A 25,011-nucleotide genomic window follows, 5' to 3' on the forward strand; every position below is an offset into this window, starting at 1 on the left:
ATTAAGTGAATAGGAAATCAACAAAATCAGGATAAGCCCAATAACATGAACAAACATATTGTTGCTCTAGGGCTCCTTTACCATTCGCTGATTATTTTGATTGAATTTGCAAACAGACTGGGGAGACTGTAAACATATAAAAATACTTGAAATAGATTTGGGTCTATTATATTGAATACCACCGGAAAAAAAAAAAAAAAAAAAATAAAAAAATAAAATAAATAATAAATAAATAATAAACAAATAAAATAAAATAAACAAATAAAAATAATAAAAATAAAAAATTAAATTAAATAAAAAATAAAAAATTAAATAAAAAAATAAAAAAATAAAAAATAATAATAAAAAATAATTAAAATAATTAAAAAATAATAATAATAATACCAACAAACTACGCATATGTTCATTCAAATGAAATGAAGATAAACAAAAACCTAGAAAAGGTAAAACACAACAATATCAAATCCAAAACCTGAAAAGCATCCATAATTACCCTAAATCCCGCAAAGAACCCCCTTTCTCTAGTATTCATGTAAAGGGTATTTTTTTGTTCTAGATTCAGGGTTATTCATTTTTATATGTTTGTGTATGAGTCACACATTCGACTCTAAGAATGAGATTATCGTAGCCACAACCATTGAGCTTATTAACAACCCTCTATGCATCCTCCTTATTGACAAAATTGACAAATCGAAAACCCTGACTCATCCTGATCCTCTAGTCTACAGCAATGTAGACAAGTGTAATGTGACCAAATGGCTTGAAAATCCCCTGCAAGTCAGCCTCTTAGGTATCCCCATAAAAATTAGTAATCCTAACATAATTATCATCATTTCTTTGCCTGATGTAACCCTAATTATTAACCCTAGTTAGTAACCCTAGTAGCATAGGTCTTGTCAACGATGTTGTTGGCTCTAAGACTAGGAGGAATGTAGACTCCCTTACCACTAGTGACGCTAGAGCTAGTGATAGAGTCAGAAACTTGAGGGGGTTTGTCGATGCCAATGCCCTCAAAAGCTTCAGGTGAAAGCTCTTTGTAGGGGCACTTTTAGGTCTAGTGATCGCCCTTCTTGCCACATATTCAAGAAACCATGAGAACAACACCACCCTTGACCACCCCTGCAAGTGCATTTGAGAAAGCATCACCAACACTAGACATAGAGTCATCCTCCTTGGTGCTAGGGGTCTTGGGCCACTCCAACAGGATCTCTTGGGTGGATACCATGGTGAGCTTGCTTCGTATGTCCTAGTTCATGATGTCGTTGAATTTACACCACTCGCATCGCTTGAGGGATTTCTTGTTTAGCTTGGCCTTTACCACCTTATGGATGCATGTGGTGGTGTTTTATAGTATCTTTTGGCCCTAATCATTGCACATGTACTTGATTATATTCTTCACGTTGTTCTCATTAGGACCAATCACCTTCAGAGACAACAGTAGGAAATTTAGATCCTTGTTTCCCTCCTCTAATTATACCCATCACACCTTCATCAAATCATTGTTGTCCCCCACCTTCTCTGTCTCTGTCTCCTCATCCTTCCTTTCACTCTCCCTCTCTTTGGAACTGATTATCTAATCACAAGATCAAAACCTCACAACACTAGTAATCTAAATAAAAGGTAGGGGGAAATAAAAGCAGCGGATGTATCAATCTACAGTGAATTAGTTTTTTTTTAAATAAAATTTTGATGGGGAACTAGAAACCTCCATAGATATATGAAATAGCCCGCAAGCCACATATATCAGGAACTCTTAGCCTAGGACCAAGACGTTTGGAGACCATGAGCCTTACTTACAATGGATTTTTTTTTCTCCAACAATTAAAAATATCAATAAGGGGATTATTTATTTTTATTTAAAATCTAAATAAAAAGGGGGTTGTATATTTTTTTTCTAAAACCTAATGAAATTGAAATTCATTTTTATTGATAAAAATTATTTATTAACCCCTGCATTAAAAAAGAAAAGAAAAAAGACTCAAACATTTTTTATATATGCCATGATGAAAATGATTCAAACCTGAAAATATTGTTGAAGTTTGGTTACTTCTCGAATATCCAATGAGTCACATTCTAAATATCCACTTCATGGTTTGCAAGGAAATTTTAATTTTTTTGCAACAAAAACAAAATGGAAGGTTATTTTTTGAAACTGAAATAAAATGGAGTTTGATGTGTGGTGACAATTAAATAATATTTCATTCCCGCCAAGAATGCAAGGTAGAGTGGAAACATTTTGGCAGGAAATGGTCGAAATTTCACCAATTGTTTAATTTTCCATGCTTTTTCCTAAAAAAAATACCAAGGAAATGAAAGAATTGGTGCATACTTTTTCCTAAAATAATTTTGTTACTTTCTTTTTTAAATTTTATATTTCAATTAATTTTTATAGATATTTTTTACTCTAAAACTTACTATAATTACATAATCGATGGTGATATTCACAAACACACACACACACACACACACACACACACACACACACACACACACACACACACACACACACACACACACACACACACACACGTGCATGCACATGTGCGCATCATAAGGAGTCCATTTTTGTCTCTAACAAGCAACATTTTCTAATAACAAATAGAGGTGAAAATGTCATAATTTATGAGCTTGAGAGCAAGATAGTTGCATGGTATTTCTCTAATGTGGGATCCTATTGTGAATATTTCATGTCAGGGCTTATATAGGTATACGACGACCTTAAGGAAAGAGTAGAAATGTTTTTTGGTTGTTTTCCTCTCCACTAATTGTGATCATGAGATTATTCCCTCTATATTCACATGCTAAGTAGAGCTACCTATGTTTACGCTGATATAGAGTAGGAATTTTGAACCATTTTGTTTCCCTCGTAGATTTCTCTCCAAACCTTTCAAATGAACAAGGTTAATTTATAAATCTAACATAGAGTAGGAACTTTCAATCATTTTCATTCCCCTGCAACTTTTCCTCCAAGCCCTTAAAACAAAAAAGGTTAATTTCTAAATCTACTTCATAATAAGAAAACAGGTATTAGATTGAATATTTTATGGCTAGAAAGTTGTGACTCATTTGTAGAAGTATACTTGGGCTAATGGGGAGAATCAAAAATAGTTTTGAAGGTTTATATCCCATAAAAAATATATAGGGTTGGACACCAAATACCATTAGATCATTTAAGGTTGGGCATGCTTTAAATATATACAAGTAAAAATACTATTATGATAATTTCAATTAATCTAAGGAAGGATATTCACCATGCAAGGAGAGTAGCACATACAACCAATCTATTGGAAAGATGCTACTTATCCAATCAAAACTATGACAAACATCCACATAAACAATAAGAGACTTACTTGAATACTATCTCAAGCTTGAAGCTTGTACATCTCATTCATAAACCAAAGAAAATGTCATGTGTACAAAGAAGAAATCGACCCTCCTCCAACAAGTCACACATGTGAGCATAGAAACCCTCATAAATGCCTCCAAATATGTAAAACGTACACCACCTTAGGTGAGTGACTCTATCATCCATGAATAATCCATAATGTAACATCAAACCATCAAGAAAGGTTAAAGCACTCAAGCAATGAGTCTCCAACCCACACATGTGGATAAAATGAGATGTAATACATGTGTGAATGATGACTAACTTAATACCATGTTCTAATAACTCCATAAACTTAAGTATTTCACTTCATCACATAAATTGAACATAGTGTGACATAAGAAAACCAAGAGTATACATGAAACCCTTAGGCAACAAGCATTCCCTAGATCCTCAAGTAGGTGCTTAGATGATGAAGTGAAAATGCAAGGAAAAATGGGACTTCATGATTTAACCATCACAAACATGTGATCAAGTGTGACTAGGAGTGTATATATTCATATGTTTTCCAAAGAGGGAGTGACTACATGAGATAGCATTCGTTGGGCCTTATTTTCCTTTAGTTTCCTTTTTCTTATATCTAGGACTTAGGGAATCAGGATTTCATTAGTTTGAGACAACTCATAAATATAAAATTTGGATGAATTTGCACTGCAACCTTAGAGTTTAGACTTAGATATATCATTACAGTGTATCTTTAATGCTTTTGGCTTTAACATTTTGCTTTTATTTCATCACAAATGACAAAATGGGAAACACAAATCTACGAATTCTTAATCATGAAGGTGTCATGTGATGAAAATGAATTAATATCCTATGGAATGAGATGGTATAAAATTTTATTAAGGGAAATAAGGGGTACAATAAGGTTGATGTCTTAAACAATTGCCTCCAAAAGTTAAATTCTCATGACTTTTGTTTGGGGGGGGGGGGGGGTGGTGTGGGGGGTATTCAAAAAACAACCATGAAAATTATATTTAGGGGAAATCAATTAAACCCCCCCTCCCCGCTAAAAAAAGAAAGAAAGAACAATGTTCATGACTTTCTTGGGGGGGTTTCAAAAATGACCTCCAAAAGTAAAATTATCATGACATTTGGGTTGGGGGGGGGGATTGTGTTGTCAAAAAATCAGCATAAAAAAATATATTTAGGGGCAGTCAATTAACGCCCCCCACCTCCAAGTCATGAGAAAGCACTCTTATAGATTGTTTTGTATAGAACTACCCACCAAAAAAAAAAGTTCAATTTTCATGACTTTTTAGGGGGTTTAAAAAATAGCCCTAAATCCCTAAAAAAACTTTTAGAGATGTTCTTAGGCCTATAACATTATGTGTTTGTAGACAATCAACTTTTGTGTTATGGTTGTTAGGCATGCTTATTAAAGCAACCCAAATACCTATATTGCAGCATCTTTGTTTTGCAAGTAGTGACACAATTATGTTGTTCTCAATGTGCTCAATAATTCGATGAGGGGATGCTGGATGCAGACAAGGTAGGAGGAGATCATTTTCTGTAGAGGAAAGTGTGAAGAACCTAATAAATTTGAGTGCTATATAGAGCCTTTATTCTGTACACGGTCACAATTTTGTTGAGGGCCTATGTGCAACCATCGATAAGAGAGATGAGGGAGGCCCCTTCCTGAGCGTGGAGGATGTGTTCAGAGGTGGAGAGTCAAGTATGTAGAGAGCGTGAGTCATTCCACCTCCCCAGAGGCAAAAAAAAGTTTCTAAGGGCTCTACAAAAATATTTCGTAGCCTCCAGCAGTGTATTTTTACATTGTGTTGTACTCATATTTCCTTCCAGTCTGCTTGTTGCCATCAAATTTTCGGTATCATAGTAGGTTTGAAGTAGAGCTACATTTGTGATAGAGTTGCATTTGATATTGGTGGTATTGTCTACAGCAAAGGGAAATGGAAATGTGAGCAAGAAGAGCGTGAGGTCATGGAGGAAGGCTTGTAGCTAATTCAGAAATCTTGGAGGAGATACAAGGTTGCAAGCTCATTTAGAGGCCATGGAGACTAGCAGGTAGTGAGACCCTGAGGCTGGAGATGACAGTGAATCGGAGGAAGAAGCTACAACAAAAAGAGAAGCACCTAAGGATGAGGCTTTGGAAGTTAAATTTTTGAGGTCGGTGCTAAGCTCAAGTTCCAAACCAAAACCTAAGTTGTCTACCTATGATGGCAGTCTAGAATCTAATACTTTGATAGATTGGCTTAGTGAACTAGATAATTATTTCAAGTGCGAGGAGATTGAAGAAGATAAGCAGGTAAGATTTGTTGTAACTAGGTTGAAAGGCCATGTTGCAATGTGGTGGGGCAACGTGCAAGTTGAAAGAAGGAAAAATGGGAAACCATTGATTAAAGTTGGGACAGGATGATAGCAAATTTGAAGGGGAAGTTTTTGTTGAAAAACTATCAGCTATCCCTTTATAGACATGTGCATAACCTCAAGCAAAGGTTGTTGACAGTCAGAGAGTATACAGAGGAGTTTTACATGGTGAATTTGAGGGAAGTTTATGTAAAATACACCCTGAAAAAGACATCAATGTATATCAATGGCTTGAAACTATAAATCCAAGATGAAATCAACATGCTTTCTCCCAAGATAATGGAAGAATCATACTAGTTTTCTCTGAAGGAAAAAGAGGATAATGAAGAAGAATAATTCAAGCAGAGGTCATTGTTTTTCTAAAGGAAGAGGGAAAAAAATTGGAAGATGGAATACTGTAGCTCAAAATAATGATGCAAATAATCCAAAACAACAAGGACATTAAGAGAAAGAAGGTGACTCCAGAGGAGGAATACCTTACCAGAGAGGTAGAGTTAGAGGAAGAGGAAGAGAGACTATCTACCGGTGCTATGGGTCACAAATATTTTGAGTATCTTAAGAAAGAGAAAGGAGGACTTGTTGAGTATTTTGATTATTTTGAGTATCCAAAAGTAGTAGAAGCACAGGCACTTGTGGCAGAACATGCACCAAAGACTGGAGAAGATTTACTGTTGAATAAGGACTTGTTGAAACCAGCTAAGGGGGCTGTTGAACCAGCATATAGGAAATCCTTCTTTAGGATTGTTTGCAATGCCGAAGGAAACTGTTGCAAAGTGGTGATAGATAGTGGGAGAACTAACAATCTAGTTTTCGTAGAAATGGTGGAAAAACTTGGATTGAAAAGGCTGAAGCATCCAACACCATTTAAGGTATCATGGTTGCATAAAGGACACCAATTGTTGGTAAGTGAGTAGAGAAAAATAGAGTTCCATATAGTTCTATATAAGGATAAGGTAGTTTGTGACATCATGCCAATGGATGTCTACCACCTTCTTTTAGGATGATCCTAGCAATTTGATAGGAAATTGTTGCATGATGGAGAGAACAATACCTATAAGTTTGAAAAGGATGTCATCAAGCGTACCCTCATGCCATTGAAGGAAGAAAGTACAACTGGGACAAGTAGCTCAAAATCATTATTGTTGGGAGGAAAGGAATTTCCGAAACAAATGGAGGAAGAAGAGGTCAGTTATGTGGTAGTCTGCAAGGCAAAGGTAATACTTCTGCACATTGAAATTAGAGATTTATCTGTCGAGATTCAAGAGATGTTGCATGAGTTTAATGATATCATGGTAGATGACTTTCCAAGTTAACTTCCACCTAAGAGAAGTATAATCCATCACATAGACCTAATATCAGGTGCAAGCCTTCCGAACAAAGCTACTTACCAAATGACACCCAAGGAGAATGAAGAGATAAGGAAGGAGGTTCAAGGATTGTTGGACACAGGATTAATAAGGGAAAGCTTGAGTATGTGCATTATCACTATGGTACTTAGTCCAAAAAAATATGGTGAATGGAGGATTTGCACAGATTCTAAATAAATCAACAAGATTACAATCAGGTACAGATTTCCCTTACCACAGATGGATGACCTAATGGACTGTTTGAGTGGGGTAGCCTACTTTTCAAAGGTTGATTTGAATAGTGGTTACCATTAGATTTGGATCATAGAAGGATACGAGTGGAAGACAACTTTCAAGACCAATTGAGTGGGCTATATGAATGGTCAGTCATGCCATTTGGACTGACAAATACACCAAGCACCTTCATGTGGTTGATGAACGAGGTCTTGAAGGAGTTTGTTGGTAAGTTTGTTATTCTTTATTTAGATGATATTTTTATTTTTAGCCGAACAAATTACGAACACCTTAGGCATGTAAGGTATGTTCTAGAATGTTGCAGCAAGAGAAATTGTTGATTAACGTAAAGAAGTGTACTTTCATGAGGTCTGAGTTGGTATACTTAGGATTTTACATTTCCAAAGATGGGCTGAAAATGGATCAGGAGAAAATAGAGGCAATTGTGAGTTGGCCTTCACCCAAGAACATTTTTGAAGTTAGGATTTTTTAGGTTTAGCTATCTTTTATTGGAAGATAATCAAGAATATTAGTGGTATTTGTGCACCTATCGTTGAGACAATTAAGAGGGATAGACACCATTTTGTTGGATAGAAGCAACAGAGAAAATTTTCCAATGCTTGAAGAAAAAGATCACTAAGAAATCTATATTGAAGCTACCTGGATTCAATCAACTTTTCCAAGTCAGATTTCATACTAGTGGTACAGCCATTGGAGCAGTATTGAGTCAAGAAGGCAGAATTGTTATATATTTCAGCGAGAAGTTGAATGAGTCAAAGCAGAAATATACTTCTTATGATAAGGAATTTTATGCGGTGGTTCAAGCATTGAAGCATTGGAGGCACTATTTGATGCCCAAGGAGTTTTTTTTTGTTCTCTAACAATTCTTCTTTATAGTATATAATGCAGCAGCACAATTTGAACCATAAGCATGCCAAGTGGGTGGAATCCCTACAAAGTTTCACCTTTGTCCTGAAACATGTGACAGGATGAGAGAACAAGGTAGTCGATGCTTTGAGCAGGAGGAACTTCGTAATGCAGTAGTTTCATGTGTAGATTTTGGGCTTTGATTATCTAAAGGACTTGTATGAGGATGATGTTGATTTTCGAGAAGCCTTTGAAGCATGCAATAACCCAGTGAGCAAAGATAGAAACCCACGGAGGGAGTTTATGTTGCAAGATCATTTTTTGCTCAAAAATAGTTAGTTATGTATTCCTAGTTGTTCAATGAGGGATAATATGATGCAGGAAAAGCAAAATGGAGGATTGGCAGGGAATTTTGGTGTGGACACGAAACTTGGATTGTTGGAACACTTCTACTTCTAGCCAAAGATGATAGATGATGTACATAAATGTGTGGGCAAATGCAGAGTATGTTAGCATGAGAAAGGGAGGAGTCAAAATGTTGGGTTGTATACTCCTCTACCCATTCCAAGTAGACCATGAAATTTAGTGAGTATGGACTTTGTTTTTGGTTTGCCGAGGACACAGAAAGGTAAGGATTTTATACTTATAGTTGTGGACATATTTACAAAGATGACTCACTTTATCCTATGTTGAAAGATTAGTGATGCTACACATTGGCTCATTTGTTTTTCAATGAGATTGTCTAATTTTGTGGCTTGCCAAAGAGTATAATTATAATAGGGACACCAGGTTCCCAGGACATTTTTGGAGGACTTTATGGAAGAAGCTTGCAACAAAATTGAACTTCATCTTAGCCTATCATCCACAATCTCATGGGAAACCTGAAGTTGTGAATAGGAGTCTTGAGAACATATTGAGGAGCCTCATGGGAGAGCATCCCAACTAGTGGGATTGTATGTTAACTCAAGTTGAATTTGTATACAACAATTTGCCAAATAAGAGCACCGGGAAGAATCTGTTTTAGATATTCTATGGAATGTATCCTAGGGGATTTTGTGAGCTGAGAGATTTGGGAAAACGTGAGCAAAGGAGTGCTAATGGGGAGGATTTTTTAGCAACAATAAGTGACTTACATGAGGAGATCAAAAATAAGCTACAGGATAGTAGCTACAAGTACAAACAAAGGGAATATTTGAGAAGAAGAGAGGTAAACTTTGAAGTAGGGGACATGGTCTTAACACATTTGAGAAAAGAGAGGTTCCAAGAGGGGAGTATAACAAGCTCAAAAATGAAGAAAATAGGACCTTGTTGAATACTTAGAAAGTTTTCTACAAATTCCTATGAACTGGAGCTACATATGGGCCTAGATATCTCACCTATCTTCAATGTGGCTGATTTGTATCCCTATCAAGTTGATGATGAAGGTCCCACTATAGAAAGTGAGAGTGATAGGGAGGTCATTGAATAGCTTGGTTAAAGTAGATGCCTAAGGCAGAGGATCCAGAGTTCAGAAGGATTTTGGACACTGGGGGAAAGGAGTATATGGAGTTTTTGGTGAAGTGGAAGGATCGTCTGATAGAGGATTCTACATGGATGAGTGTTACAACCCTACATAAGGTAGGTTGATTTGTAGAGGATCTTATGAGCAAGAACTCATGAGTTTTTCTTTCCTGGGGAGTTTGATGCATGAGCATTAGACCAAGTTCATGGTGAAACTGAAGGGGGATTAACAATGTGGTGGATTGGCCACATGTTGAGCTAGAAAAGTCAATTTTGTCTCCTTTAATGAGATTTTGAATAATGTAAATTAAAAATTTCGTTAAGTTTAGAGTATAGGAAATGAAGAGTCATTTTTGTTGTGACTTTTCGACTTCCCTCAACTAGAGAGAAGGGGAAGTAAATCAGTTGCCAAGGATGTGCATAAAAAGAGTATTGATTAAGAGGAAAGGAGCTTCTTCTCCTGCCTCGAACTTGTACCTGTGAAATAAATAAAAGAAAGTGTAGCATATTCAGTTTATTTCTCTCTGGTATTTCTCTATGTTGTTATCTTTGTGTTCGAATTGTATCCACATTGGGTTTCATCCTAGAATTAATGTTACCCAAGGCTTGTAGCATTATGTGTTTGTAGACAATCAATTTTTGTGTTATGGTTGTTGGGTGTGTTTATTAAAGTGACCCTAATCCTTATGTTGCATCATCTCTATTTTGCAAGTAGTGACAGTTATTTTGTTTTGAGTGTGCTCAATAATTCAATAAGGGGATGTTGGATGCGGAAAAGGAAGGAGAAGATCGTTTTCTATAGAGGACGATGTGAATAACTTGATAAATTTGAGCATTGGATAGAGCCTTTGTTCTGGACACGGTCATAGTTTTGTTGAGGGCCTGCGTGTAACCATTGGTAAGGGAGACAAGGGAGGCCCCTTCTTGAGTGCGGAGGATGTTTTCAGAGGTTGAGAGTCAATTTTGTAGAGAGCATGAATCGTTTTGTCTCCCTAGAGACGAAAATATATTTTCTAAGGGCACTTCAAAAATATTTCGCAGCACCTCCAGCAATGTATTTATGCACTGTGTTGTACCCATATTTCCTTTGAGTCTCCTTGCTACCATCAAGTAGTGACTACGCTAGTTCAAGGGACTTAGCAAGTAATGAGACTTTTAATTATTCTTCTAATTGCTTAGGAAGACAACTAAAAGTCTGCTCATTTCACTGTCAATCCAAGATTTTTTTGGAACTTGTGCACTATTGTGCACCATATATAATAGTGCAATATGTTATGTGTCCTAAGGTTGTAGAATTCTAAATGTTATTACAATGCAAGGTAAGGATAATTTCAAAAGTCACCACTAATTAAAACGCACCATACTTGGCATGAAAGTAAATCACTCTTGTAGGAAGTAACATAGAGGAAAGTAAACCACAATTGCATGCAAGTAAATACTCTGATAGGAAAGTAAACACACAAGAAACTATGAGGTGACTTGCTCCAATTTAATAATATTCTTGTTGTTGTAACAATTTATGTAGTAGCACGTGCTTATGATGCAATGAAATGACAAACAAATAACTCATAAATAAATTGCATACATCAATATATTAAACCCACTCAATTGTCAATCATTAAATTGTCATTGTGTGGAAAATAGAGAAAAAATAACCTACATGCTAGTTGCAGCAACAAGGGTTGCAGCAATAGTCGAAATTCTCATAAACATATAAATTTGTATGAAATTAATTATTCGATAGATTAACCATGAAGCTAATATCTAAATTGTATAACCTAAAGTAGCAGCAACAATTAGTCAATGGAATTATAGCATAAGAACTATTAAAATTGTAGCAAAAGAAAAATAACAAAATTACAGCAAAGGATAATTGACTATGAATTAACATAAATATGAATAATACCTATATGATAATACTACAAGAAGTATTAGGCTAAGGATGGGAGCCTACCTCCTTATATGAGGTACTATTAAATCTTCTAACCACACAATTATGAAAATTTCATTGAACAATTGGAGCAAAGGAGAATTTTTGTTGCAAGAAATGTAGAAATTACACAGTGTGCTCTTACAATAATTTTTCCTCCCCAGGCTTCGAGAGAATCCAGGTATTTTATAAAATGACGCTATCTAAACTAAGTGAAATATTGGATAGCCAGCCTAAGAGAAACAAGCAGCTCATCCTTTTCCAATGGTTTTTTTTAGAATGTGGTAATTGTGAGCAAATATTGACATGGATCAATTGGGCATCATTGGTAGGTGAGTTGTCCTCCTTAATTGATCACAAAGTTTCCTCTATCATCTTCCATCATGAGAAACACATGCTAAATATACAACTAGAGCACTTAACAAAGAGTTGGTGATATATTCTAGAGTTTTAGCGATGGGAGTTGCAACAAGGCAAAATATGGGCAACTCAATAATTACAACACCTTCCTTGGGTCACAGGAAAGTTGCAACATGGTTATCCCTGCGAGTAGTAGTATTGGTGTTGTGGTAGAATGTGTTATAATTAGAGTTGCAGTGGCATAGGGGAGTCACAACACTTTCACCCATTTGGTTAGCAAGGTTGTAGTGCCTTTGTCTTGGCTAGTAGCACTTGTTGCAGCCTTGGTAGGGAATTGAAGCACCTGTTGTGGAGTTGCAACTTCATCGTAGGGTTGTATTCAAAGTTATATCCATTGACCTTTGCTCTTGTCTAATAGTTTTAATATAAAGAGTGACAAATTCACAACATAATGTATAAGAATAAGTATAAAAGTGGAATAAAAGAGACTATTTATACCTTCAACTAAAATAGGGAAATCATGGCTAGAAAAGGCATAAGAAAAGAATGAAAGGTCGAAAATTATCATGAAAAAGGTTTTGGATGGGTGTTGAAAATGTGCCAATTTGGGCAACCATCATCTCCCTTAGCCAAAACTATTGCATGTACCCTATGTAATCAGTGTTCAATGAGAGTTGGAGAGAACTAGACTCCCATGGAGGTTATTGATGCTGAAATCTATCTTGCCTCATTTTGGGAGGAGGTATCCTTCCCTTCTATGATGGCTTCCTAACAGGAAATTTCCTTTTTCTCGACCATCTTATGCTCCCGCCTATAATGCTTGTCTAAGAACCATATCATGGGATAGTGGAATTTTAGCCCAATTCAGTTGTTCCCACACTTCTCCATGCAACTAACATGTTTCTGCACTCTTTCCAAAGAAAACTGAAAATTTCTAGGGTTGAATGGTTCTCTTTGTTTGATGTTCTCCCTAGCTTGCTTCCATATTTCTTTGCACCCCTCCTTAATATATTTCTCTAGTGAACTGATTTGGTCTATGAAATATGAAATGGCCTCTTGGTTGGCTTCCACCGCAAACTTTGACATTTGGGGAAGGGGAAATCCACCTCTTGTGGTTTTGAATCACCTGTAAAGGAATGGAATGTTCTCCCTTTATGCATAGGTTTCTCTCAAGATTGTTTTTTGCAACCTTGTAGGCTGTAACCAAATCAACTTGGTTGATCACAAAGGAAGTAAAGGATTTCATTTGAATATCCCTCACACAGTGATTGGGGTTCCAAACTATGTCATGAAAGATTAAAAGATTGTAGTACATGTATAGTTCACAAAGAAGGTTATTTTCCTTGGGGGTGCACTCTAGGAATCACGTAAGAAAGGTGAGTGGATTGGTGATCTCAAAAGGTTTACTAATCATAAGTGAATTTTCCTAGGACAATAGAAATTTCTCATGCAAGAACATATTGTATTGAGGGGAAGGAGGCTTGCAGCTAAGGGATACTTCCATCAGCATTCCTAGTTGAATCTTTTGGATCTCCAACTTAATGATCTTGCATTCTATCTAGGCCACCTCTTTTATTTCCTCATTCTTTTCCTCCCATTTCATATTGTATATTTCTATTGTCTCTGCCCATTTATCTTTCATTCCTTTAACAATATTTTGGTTCTCATTCATGGGTATCATTCCTCCTTCACATGAAGCCTCCAATTCTTTCCACTTATCTTCTTGTGCCCTCACCCATCTCTCATGGATGTTAACCTATATCTCTTTGTCTTCCCCTATCTTGGTTTCCATTCGGTCTGAATAATTTTATCATTAATGGCATGCGTGACACTTGTGACTTTAACTCTCACATCTTTCTTTTCTCTTTCTCCATCTAGGGTTGTCTCCTTTTGTTGTTCAATGGGTTCCCTGGTAGTAAGAGAATCTGCTTCCTGGGATAGATATTCCAATCCTTCAAAATGCTTTACTTTGTTCGACTCCTCCCTCAACATTTTAATAATTGTTTGCACTTTCTTAGTTTCATTCCGAGTATTTTGTTTTTTAGAATGGGTGATGCATAAAGAGGTAAAGAATAAATAGTTCTTACCTTTTTATGCTTCCTAGGAGCAGTAGCAATTATTTCTTCAGGAGTAGCAGCACTAGTTTCCTTAGGAGTGGTAGCACCTATTTCCGCAAGAGTGGTAGCAACTATCTCCACAGGAGTGCAAACAATTGTTTCCTCTGGAGTGGTAGCAACTATCTCCTTAATCACATCCTCATCTTCAGAATACATCTCAAATAAGGCAGCAAACCCTTCACAAGAGTGCTCCTTCCTGATTCGTGTGGAGCAACAAGGGCATCCTTTATGAACTCTCCAAACCCTAGGTCACTTTCCTCTTACTTTGCAATTTCTTTTGTCCCTGTTGGTTCTTGTGGAGAAACAAGGGTTTCATAAGGCTCCATCTCTTGTATTGCAGTTTCATCTGTCTTTACTAGTTCTTGTGGGTCAACAAAGGTTGTAGTAGGAGTATATATAGTTCTCTTATTTTTCGAAATGTGCAAAGAATATGACCTGTTTTGAATTCCTCTAAGCCTACTAGTGGTTAGATTGTTTCTTATTATATCCACATTATTGTCATGGATGCTTTCCATTTGCATAGTTGCAACACTAAACTTCTCCTCCTCGATCGGTAGTGGTGGATATTTTGTGTCTAGAGGAGTCATTGTTGTGTAGCCTCTTGTTCCAATTCCTAGAATGTCAACTTCAATGGTTTCTGGAGTTGTAAAATCATCATTCCCCGGGAGAGTTGTAGTTGCATGAGCTATGATTGGTGCTTTCAAAATCTCTTCCCACATTCTTCCCACTCTACTGAAATCCCATTTGAATAGTAACCTAATGAGTCCATGGTGTGAAATATCATCTCAGGGTTTGCTCGCCCTCTACACATAGGTCACCATATTCTATAATGTTAGAAGTAGGAAATATGATAGGATGAGCCTAAGGTAGTCGAGGACTCAAATGTATTAAAGTTAAATAATGATATAGTGTCCCTCACACATGTTGTAGTTATACACTATATGAGCTACGTTGTCCCAGGGGTTTGGTAGGGACATACAATTGAATCCTATCCTTTCTTCACTAAGACCTCTCCCAACTCCAAGAATTGTTAGATCATCTCTAGTTTGGAGGTTCTTCTAAAATATCACCATTCCTCTGTAGAGGGAAGCTTGGTCACTTTTTCTAAAACTTCCTCAATCAACTTTAAAATCATCCTATCAACCTTAGAACTATTGGCCTTGAAATTCAAAGAAAACTCAAGTGCTACATATTCATTATACTCAATTAGTATTTGCACATACTCCATCCATCTTGTATGTTGAAAAATACCTTGAATAGGGTCATAAAAATCCAATAGAAATGGATTAATAGGTTCACAGCAAATTAGAGAGCCCTCTATGGTACATGTTCTTTCCTTTTCATCAATCGTTACTGCTGCAAGGGGAAATGGTTGCTTAATGGTTTCAGGGAAATTTCTAAATTTAGGATGGATAGAATGTAATGCAGGGAGATTAGCATCGGTAGTAATAATGAGAAGGAAATGCCACTTAAAACCTATTCATCACACAAAATGTTCAAAAATGCACCTATCAATTCTTACCTTAGTGACTTCACCTTCGTACGATTGCTATGTAGGCTACTGGCCCATAAACTCACGTGATTTCATGTTTTCGTTGGAGTTGCAACAACAGGATTTGATTGTGTCCTAGCTTGGAATTGTAGTGTCAACTTCATGGACTAGAGTTGTAGCAATTGGAATTGAAACAACAACATCAGGTTCCATCATGAGAAGTGTATTTGTAGTGTTGCAGACTAGAGTTGTAGCAATTAAAATTTTAACAATAAGGGTTGTGGCTACAACAGTTGCAGCAATTGTGTTCCCTATTGTTGATTCATGGTGAAGTTGTAGCAACATGAACTGTGGCTACAGGAGTTGAAGCAATGCACTTTAGTCCTAGTTACAACAATAGATCTCAATCAGATTTGTAGCAACTAGCACCACTCCACCCTACATATTCTAAAATTCACTTATTAGTTGGAAAAAGATGAGAAGGATTCAGAGATAACCATCACAAAATTTTTTGAAGTGCCCTTCCCTCTTCTTTCTTTTTTTCCTCAACCATTTCATGTGCTAACCAGGGTTGGTTTTCACATGGCATAGGTCAATGCATGCCCATAAGGGTTTTCACACATGGTCTCTCTTTTTTTATTTTTAATGAAGAACATAAGAATGAATCATCCTTTCTGGAGCAGCTCCAAATCATTATCAAGACACCCATCTATAATCTTCCTTATGAAGGCTTCCTTAGATAGAGGTCAATGACACAAGCGTAGCCTATGTCTTTTGGCCATCAAAGGGGTCATGGCTTCATTTATTATACCATGTTTGATGGCTCTATTACTGTACACTATGTCAATCTCATACCAGACAAGCCATCGAATTTGAAATTTTCCTCTTAAGTCATTGAATCTAGAATCAAATAACAGAGCCTAGTCACTTGCTTTGCACCTCTTCCTTTTTATGAAATTTTTATGTGATATGGATCTCTAGTGTTGTGTGATTGTAGCCTAATGTATTGCTACTAAATGTAGTGCATCTAACTCATTGATTTGAAGAATTCTTTGTTTCTAAGCCTCTAATATACCCATTCCAATTTGTGTTGATTTTTAATGTTTAGACGTATTTCTCTATTGACAAAATCACCCTATTCCCATACAATAGCTCATAGGGTGTACATCCATCAGTGGTTCTCCAAGTTGTCATATAGATCCATAAATATTTGAGAAGTGTGTTATCCCAATCCTTGAGGTGCAACTACATTATTTTGGTAATGGTGGCCTCAAGAACCTTATAAGTCCCCCTTTACTTTTCCATTTTCTTGTGGATGTTATGGTGTGGTCACTCTATTCTTGTTCTCATATTTGTCGATTAATTCTCCAATAAAACTAGATGTGAAATGAGTTCCTTCATCAGTCACTATTTATTGTGGAATCCAAAACCTTGTGAATATTTCTTCATGAAGAAATTCCACAATTGATTGTTTTGTTGTTGTTAGTAGTGCCTTGGCTTCTATCTATTTGGTCACATAGTTTGTGCAAACTAGGATATAGGAATTTTGACAAAAGGGTAGATTCATTGGTCCCACAAATTCAATAGCGCATTTTTCAAAGAGCTCCAACATCACATGTGGTTGTAATGGAATTTCATTTGGCTACCCTAGCCTACCTATACATTGGCAGTTGTCGCACCTCTTTACATATTCTTTAGCATCTTTGAGTATGGTGGGCCAATAGTACCCCTAGTGGAGTACCTTGTACCTAGTTATTTTCTCGACAAATTGGCCTATGCATGGACCATCATGGTCAACCTTTATAATTTCATGGACTTCGTCTTCTATCACACATTATATGATAATGAGGTCAAACCCCATGTGGAAAAGGCAACCATCAATCCATGAGAATCTCTCACTCTATCTAATGATCCTTTGTCATTCCTTCAAAGTCAAAAGATGTGGTAATTTTCTTGCTTCCAAATAGTTTGCAATATTTTCAAACAACAGTGAGTTAGTAGATATTGTAAAAGGGTATCCGAAAAGGAATTCTTAATGGGTGTCTCATTTTCATTAGATGTTATTAAGGAAAAAAATCAACAACCACATTTTCCTTTCTTGGTTTATTCAAGAAAGTAATATTGAATTCTTATAATAAAAACAATCATCTAGTAATCATACTATTTTGTAATAGGTTTGTTCATTAAATACTTAATAACAACATGATTAGTATGTAGAACAATTGAATACCCTGTGATGTGATGTCTAAATTTATTGATAGTGTGTATGATAGCAAGAAATCATTTTTATGTTGCCATGTGATTCAATTCTGCTAGTGAAAGGTTATTTTTTATGAAATATATTGTGTATGTATCTCTACCTTCTTTTTGTCCTACCACTACCCTAATGGCAATGTCTAACCACTAATACGAATGGGCGAAAAAATCAATGGTTTACTCCAACAATACTGAAAAAAATCGTCCATGATGTCGGATTTTATTTCGATTTTTGCATTTTTTTAAAGCCCTTAAGAGCATCATATATATGATGAAATTCAAAAATGCATCGAATATCCAATAGGTTCACCGAATATCTGACACCTTTTATTACATAGGATACTCGATGTGTATGCGGCGTTTATCAGATTTCTGACGTTTGACTAGGTCAGCCATAACAATTTTGAAATACCAACGTTGGACATTGCCAATTTGTTTAACCATTATATGTCTCTCTATAACCTAAGGACATCTAAAATCCAATGAAAAAAATTATATATAAGGGATATTTTTTTGTTCAGAAATAATTTATTAATTGCATTACAAATATTAAAATTGCAGTTGATTTTTGATAATAATCAATATTGAAAGTTTGTTAAGGAAAAATGGGTGATGGAAAATTTTATTTCCCTTGTAAGAAATGTAGGTGCTATAATAGGAGGATATTTTTAATAAAAATAACTAAAAAACATTGTAGAGAATTTGGACACCTTGAAGGAGGACATGAATATCGTCCCTTGGTAAGTGATTCATTATATGTCTTTATATCGTAGAAATTTTTATAAATTAGGGTTTTAGGGTTAGGGATTAAGGGGTTAGGCCGACTTGGAGGTTAATAGTTTAGGAGCTTAGGGGGTAAGGGGTTATTGGTTAAGGGTTTAGGGTTTAAAGGTTAAGGGCTTAAGGGTTAGGGGCTTCAGGACTTAATTAGGAGGAATGGGGTTAAGGTGTTAAGGATTAGGGGGATAGGATCTAAGGGGTTAGGGGATAATGTTTTATATGTTGTCTAAGGTTGGGTTATATATTTGTGTGTGTATGTGTGGATACATATAAACATGTGTGTGGAATTTTAATATTTTTAAGTGCCGATGTAAAATTAAATTTTTTAATTTTTAATAAATTTATTTAATAAAAATTACAATATACACATCTATGATGTAGAAATCTAGCTCATCCCAACATGTTCCTAAACTTTTATGCATCACCTATTGATCAGGTGCTCAGTATTTAGCTCAAAAATCAAAGTTCTCATATTGGCTCAAAAACTATATGACTGCGTCTGTCTCGTCAAGATGATCGCAACGCAATTCATTTCATCGAAAATGGAGTTTGGATGAAGGAGAAAAGGCCTGCTATTCATTTTCCTAAACAGCGAAAAAAAATTGTAGAATGGGACAGAATGATGACATGGCAGTCCAGTCAGCAAGGGGAATCTTCTTCAGTTTTCACCCAATGGGGTTGTGACAAGTGTCACCTCCGAATTCGCCAGTTTGGCTCAGAGAAGGTGAAATTGCCTAATTGGCTCCAAGGTGGAATTTGAATTTGTTTTTATTTAAATATTATTATATATTATATATAGTTAATATATATATATATATATATATATATATATATATATATATATATATATATATATATATATATATATATATAATGGTAATTATTAAATCCGCATTTAAATGTGTCGTGGTATGGTATATGCAAAGTCAAAGTATTAGAAATGCACATTCATTAAATCCAAAATTTATGCCAAAGTCCGAATCATATGAGTTCAAAGTTTGAATTTTATATGGAAATATATATGTTTCATATGGTTTTTGAATATATTTAATATTGAAAAACCATATGGGATGGGCAGAGGCGGGTTTGAACCTGTGACCTCCCCAAACCAAATGCTACACCATACCAATGGATTAAATGCACATTAATTTTTGACAACAAAGGTGGTGGGAGCCAGCCTTGCAAGCCAAACCCCACCCCATGTTACCACGCACCAGAAAACCAAGGGCTAGCGAATGGAAGTGCTTAGCGCTAATCATGTTTTATTAAAATAATTTTGTTTAGCATTAATTAATCTGTAATTAAAGTTGGTGGTGGATTTGGCGGTGCGCCAAATTAGGCAGAAACTCCCAGTTTTGGTGGACTTAACTAGAGTCTTTCCAGATTTAGCGGGGTTTCATAGGAAAAATTGAATGAAGCATAACTTGCTCAATTTTCGACCAAATGGAGATTAGAAAGAAGTGTTTTTAGCTAATTTTGACCTTCTGAACACATTGGTGCAAGTATCATGAGCCATAGAGCTTTGTAAACAACATTTTTTCCACATTGAGTTAATATAGAGGCCCAAGTCATGGAAGTTGGACTAAGGAGATGTAGCCCAGGAGGAGTGAACTCCTTCATCAAAATACTGTGTTAATGTGTCTCTTTGATGGTTTACTACATTGTACATGTTTGTTGTTCATTATTCATTTTTTGAAGCTATTTTTCTCATGAATGTCTTTATTAACTTAAGGAAATTTACATATTTGTAAGCACCAACAATTAAGGAAACCTTAGCACAAAAAGCAAGAAGCAAGCACATGTTTATAAATCTGTAATTGTTATTAGCACAACAAAACTAATCATAAAAAAATAGATCAAGTTGTTATTAGAGCTCAAGGTTGAATTGCTTGATTGCTTGAGTTTGTGCAATTAGGATTTTAATGGTTGCAAAATTATGATCCTTACAAGGTTAAAGTTGCAGAGAGGAGAATGGAAGTTATTGGTTGCAACTCCTGAGGTAATGCCCATAAGAAGGAGAGCCACAAGGCCACAATCTCCACCACCCAAAGTTCCAATTCCAGCTACACTTGAAACTCCTCAAGTTTTTCCTTCAATTGAGATTGAAGAGGTACAATTAGTACAAATTTCTGAGCTTGAATCCATAGCCATTATGTCTAGAGAAAGAGAGCCTAAAGGTCCCTCTTCAGAAGAGGAATAATTCAAGAAAGCTTTCTATACTTTGACTGAGATGGTTAAAGTCCTCTATGAAGAGAGGAACACTAGAATGGTTGGAGAGAGTTCTAAACCTCCACATGGAGAAGGAAGCTCAGAGGACAAAAAAGATGAGAAGAAGGATTCTAAAGGGAATGGTGGAAAGCCACCTCCATTTCTACCATCCTCATCATCCTCACCATCTCACACAGCATCATCTTCCACTACCACCACTGCAACTGCCCATACTCATTCCAAAACCTCAAAAGGAAAAATTCCATTACTGAAATTGGACATAAAATTTGAACTTCCCATGTATAATGGAGAGGTGAATGCAGAAAAGTTGGACAATTGGATTCGACATTTGGAGGTATACTACAGAATTCAAAACCTTCAAGAAGATGACATAAAGATCTAGTTGGCTTCACTGAGGCTAGAAGGAGTTGTACTAGTTTGGTGGGAAGCAAAGACTCAAGAGGAATGAGAATCCATGGTAAGATATCCATTACTTGGGTTGAATTTGTTTCTGCAATTAAAAGATGGTTTTATCCTTTAGCCTATATGCAAAAAGCCATTATGAGTTGGTAGAATTTTAGGCAACTTAAAGGCTAAACAATCCAATATTATACATAGGAGTTTAGGAAAAGAGCTTTGTTATTAAGAGTGAATTTGAATTCCCAAGATAAACTATTGAAATATATTGGGGGTTTACATTCCTATTTGAAACACACTATTCTTATGTTCAATCAAACTAATTTGGATGAAGTATGTGTGCAGGCCAAACATCTTGAATCTAGAGGAAAGAACACCTATGAAGAGGATAGTAATAAAAATCCACCTAAGGGTAAGGAGAAAGAGAAAGGAGGAAAATGGAAGGGAAAGAAGAATGCAAGTGTGAAGAAAAAAGGGGAGAAAATCACATGCAAACAATGTTCCAAAGAGGGGCATGATGAAGCTCACTGCTGGAAATTGCATCTAGAAATGAGACCAAAAAAGTTCAATAATATTAGGTTACAGAAAACCACTGCTATCACTCAAGAAGATTTAGGTTTCGAATCAGGTGATGAAAACAAAATCATTGTCATGGGAATCAAATGAAAACAAGATATTGCAAGCACTAGTTCACAAAATTGTAACACTACTACCACTCCAGATGAAAAGAGACGAATTGAGTTATTTCATGTTAGGGTCATCTCTAAACACACCAAGATTGACACACTCTTTGATAGTGGGTCACAAGTGAATCTAATCTCTGAAGACTTAGTCAATAGATTGAATCTTGAAACTATACCTCACCCTAAACCATACCCTTTGGGATGGATAACAAGAGACACAAGTTTACATGTTACAAGAAAATGTTTGTTTCAGTTTGCGATCACTGCAAATTTTGTTGACGAATTAGAGTTAGATGTGGTACCGCTTGATATTTCAGGTGTGGTGTTGGGTAGTCCATATTTGTATGACCGGAAAGCAGTCTTTTACCGTCGTGAAAACAAGTATCACTTGTTCAAGGATGGTGTGAAGTACATAGTGAGAGCCCATCACAAAAAGTCGAACATTGCTTTGGTTAATGCAGGCAAGGCAAAAAGACTAGTGAATTTAAGTAAAAGTTTAATACTTCTCATGTTCAAGCCAAATGATGAGATTTTTTATGAAAATGTTGTTGCATGTAATGCAAGTTCCAATTCTGACTTGGTTTGTTCAGTTCATCAGAGTGATGAAGTATTTTAGGTTGTGAAAGAATCGTCCTTCAAGGAGAAAGAAACTTCACATGAAATATCTTTGCAGCAAGAGGTTTCTCTTTGTGATGTTATCATGCAAGGGTTGACAAAATTTCAAAGTGTAGAGACACCAATGCAATGAAAAAGTTTGTTGAACAATGGGCTCATTCAATCATCCATTATGCCATGTTGTGCACCAATGGTTATGGTTCCAAAGAGGAATGGTAAGTATTTCAAGAAAGAGGACAAAAGGAGTAGTTTTCACCAAAGCAAAGTTGTAAAAAGAGGTCAGTGCAAGAATATACATAATTCCAAACAAGAATGGTTTGTATGGATTTTAATGTTGTATGCCCTTTGTAGCACTTCCATTACATACATGTATTTGTATTGTGGCAAAAAAGAGTCCTTTCTTGAAGAAATTGTCCACTTGGGTGACAAAAATATGTTTAGAAAGTTTTCTTATGCACATGTCATCTATGAAGGAAAATTGTTTGATGTTTTGAAGATATCAAAGTACAAGTTGGGTTTCACTTATTTGATGCATTTGGGCCATGATATTGGAGGATGTAAGTTGAAGGAAAGCCTCTCCAAGTTGGATTCCAATGTTAATTGGTCAACGCCCAAGATCGTCATTTTGATAAGAGGTTTGTTGGGAGAAGCCCAATGTTGGAGGAGATTTGTTGTTGACATTTCTTCTTTTGAAGCTCCTTGGTGTGCATTGTAATGTGTGTGAAAAGTCTTCCATTGGGGAGGAAAACAGCAAGAAGCATGTGTTGCTTCAAACCAAAAGATCAGTTCAATTCTTTATTATGATCTTTCAAACTTGAAAGGTTCATTTGAGTTTCAGGTTTATGCAAGCAACTTCACCATCTTATTTCATTCAAAAGATTTCCATGGTGTAAAGATTAAGTTGCAACGATCCATGCACTTTCATTGGATGGATACTTGTCAAAAATTTCACTTGGTTCGAAGGTACAAAAGAGGTATAAGCAGAAAGTTCATTGTTATGCCTTTTAGGCCTATTGGTTATGTAACTGTTGTATTCAAGCATCATTATGTTTTACATGAAAGTTATGTTCAGAAAATTTCACACTTTCAAGATGTACAATCGGGCTTGAGTCAAGAAAACCAAGTAGTGAAATTTGTCATCCATTTGCATTATATTTTGTTATGTTGTCATGGTAAGAAGGATGTTGCTTTTGATGGCGACATGGAAAAAACCATGAGTTTCTATAAACAAATGAAAATGGTGCAACAAATAATGCAAGATCAGCCTGAAAAGGGCAAAGACAGGTACAGGTATTTGTCAATCACAGTTTTCAAGTCGACGGTGCAAGCTGGTGTCAGTTTTACAAAAAGAGGCTCAAGTTGTTGAACAAAGAGAGAATGTTTAGATTTCATAGTCTGAATGTATTCCTACATAATTTCTAAATCAGTTTCAATAAGACATCATCTGTGACAGAGGAGCGAGGTCCTCAAGGCAAGTGAATGTTGATTTCCTTAGAGAAGCTCAAGGAAACAAATTCGTTAAAAGCCACTTGGATTGAGCTTGGAAAGGTGAGGGGTTGTACTCTCATCTACTTGTAAAATAATAGTATCTTTTGGGGTCCAAAAGGCTTCTAGTGGGGAGGAATGATCAGGGGCTCAACATTTAGCTCAAATATCAAAGTTCTCATATTAGCTCAAAAACTATATGACTGCGTCTATCTCATCAAGACGATCGCAAAGCAATTCGTTTCATCGAAAATAAAGTCCAGATGAAGGAGAAAAGGCCTGTTGTTCCTTTTCCTAAACAACCAAAAAAATTATAGAATGATGACATGGCAGTCCAGTCAGTAAGGGGAATCTTTTTCAGTTTTCGCCCAATGGGAATCATATGGTATATACAAAGTCAAAGTATTGGAAATGCACATTCATTAAATCCAAACTTTATGCCAAAGTCCTAATCATATAAGTTCAAAGTTAAAATTTTATATGGAAAATATATGTTTCATATGGTTTGTGTATATATTTAATATTGCAAAAGCATATGGGATGGGCGGAGGCGGGTTTGAACCCATGACCTCCCCCACTTGAATGCTACACCATACCAACAGACCACCGACGAAACCTTTGAAATGTGATGTCACGAATTTATATTTAAATGCATACTAATTTCCGACAGCGGAGGTGGTGGGAGCCAGCCTTGTGGTCCAGCCCCCACCCCATGTGACCGCGCACCAGAAAACCAAGGGCCAGCGAATGGAAGCACTTAGCGCTAATCATGTTTTATTAAAATAATTTCGTTTAGCATTAATTAATCTATAATTAAAGTTGGTGGCAGATTTGGCTACATGCCAAATTAGGCAGCAACTTCCAGTTTTGGCGGACTTAACTGGAGTCTATCCAGATTTAGTGGGGTTTCCTAGGAAAAACTTAATGAAGCATAACTTGCTCAATTTTCGACCAAATGGAGATCAGAAACAAGTGTTTTTGGCTAATTTGGACCTTCTGAACACATTG

The 25,011-nt window shown here is 36.1% G+C and overlaps 1 pseudogene; it reads right to left on the bottom strand.

The window, feature by feature from the left end:
* Positions 1-564: 564 nt before the first annotated feature.
* On the bottom strand, positions 565-14,223 carry LOC149140050 (uncharacterized; annotated as a pseudogene).
* Between the last annotated feature and the right edge of the window lie 10,788 nt (positions 14,224-25,011).

This window comes from Pinus tabuliformis, chromosome X (assembly GCF_031772625.1).
Source record: "Pinus tabuliformis cultivar Carrire ecotype Pingquan chromosome X, CPIR1, whole genome shotgun sequence".
Lineage (NCBI taxonomy): Eukaryota > Viridiplantae > Streptophyta > Pinopsida > Pinales > Pinaceae > Pinus > Pinus tabuliformis.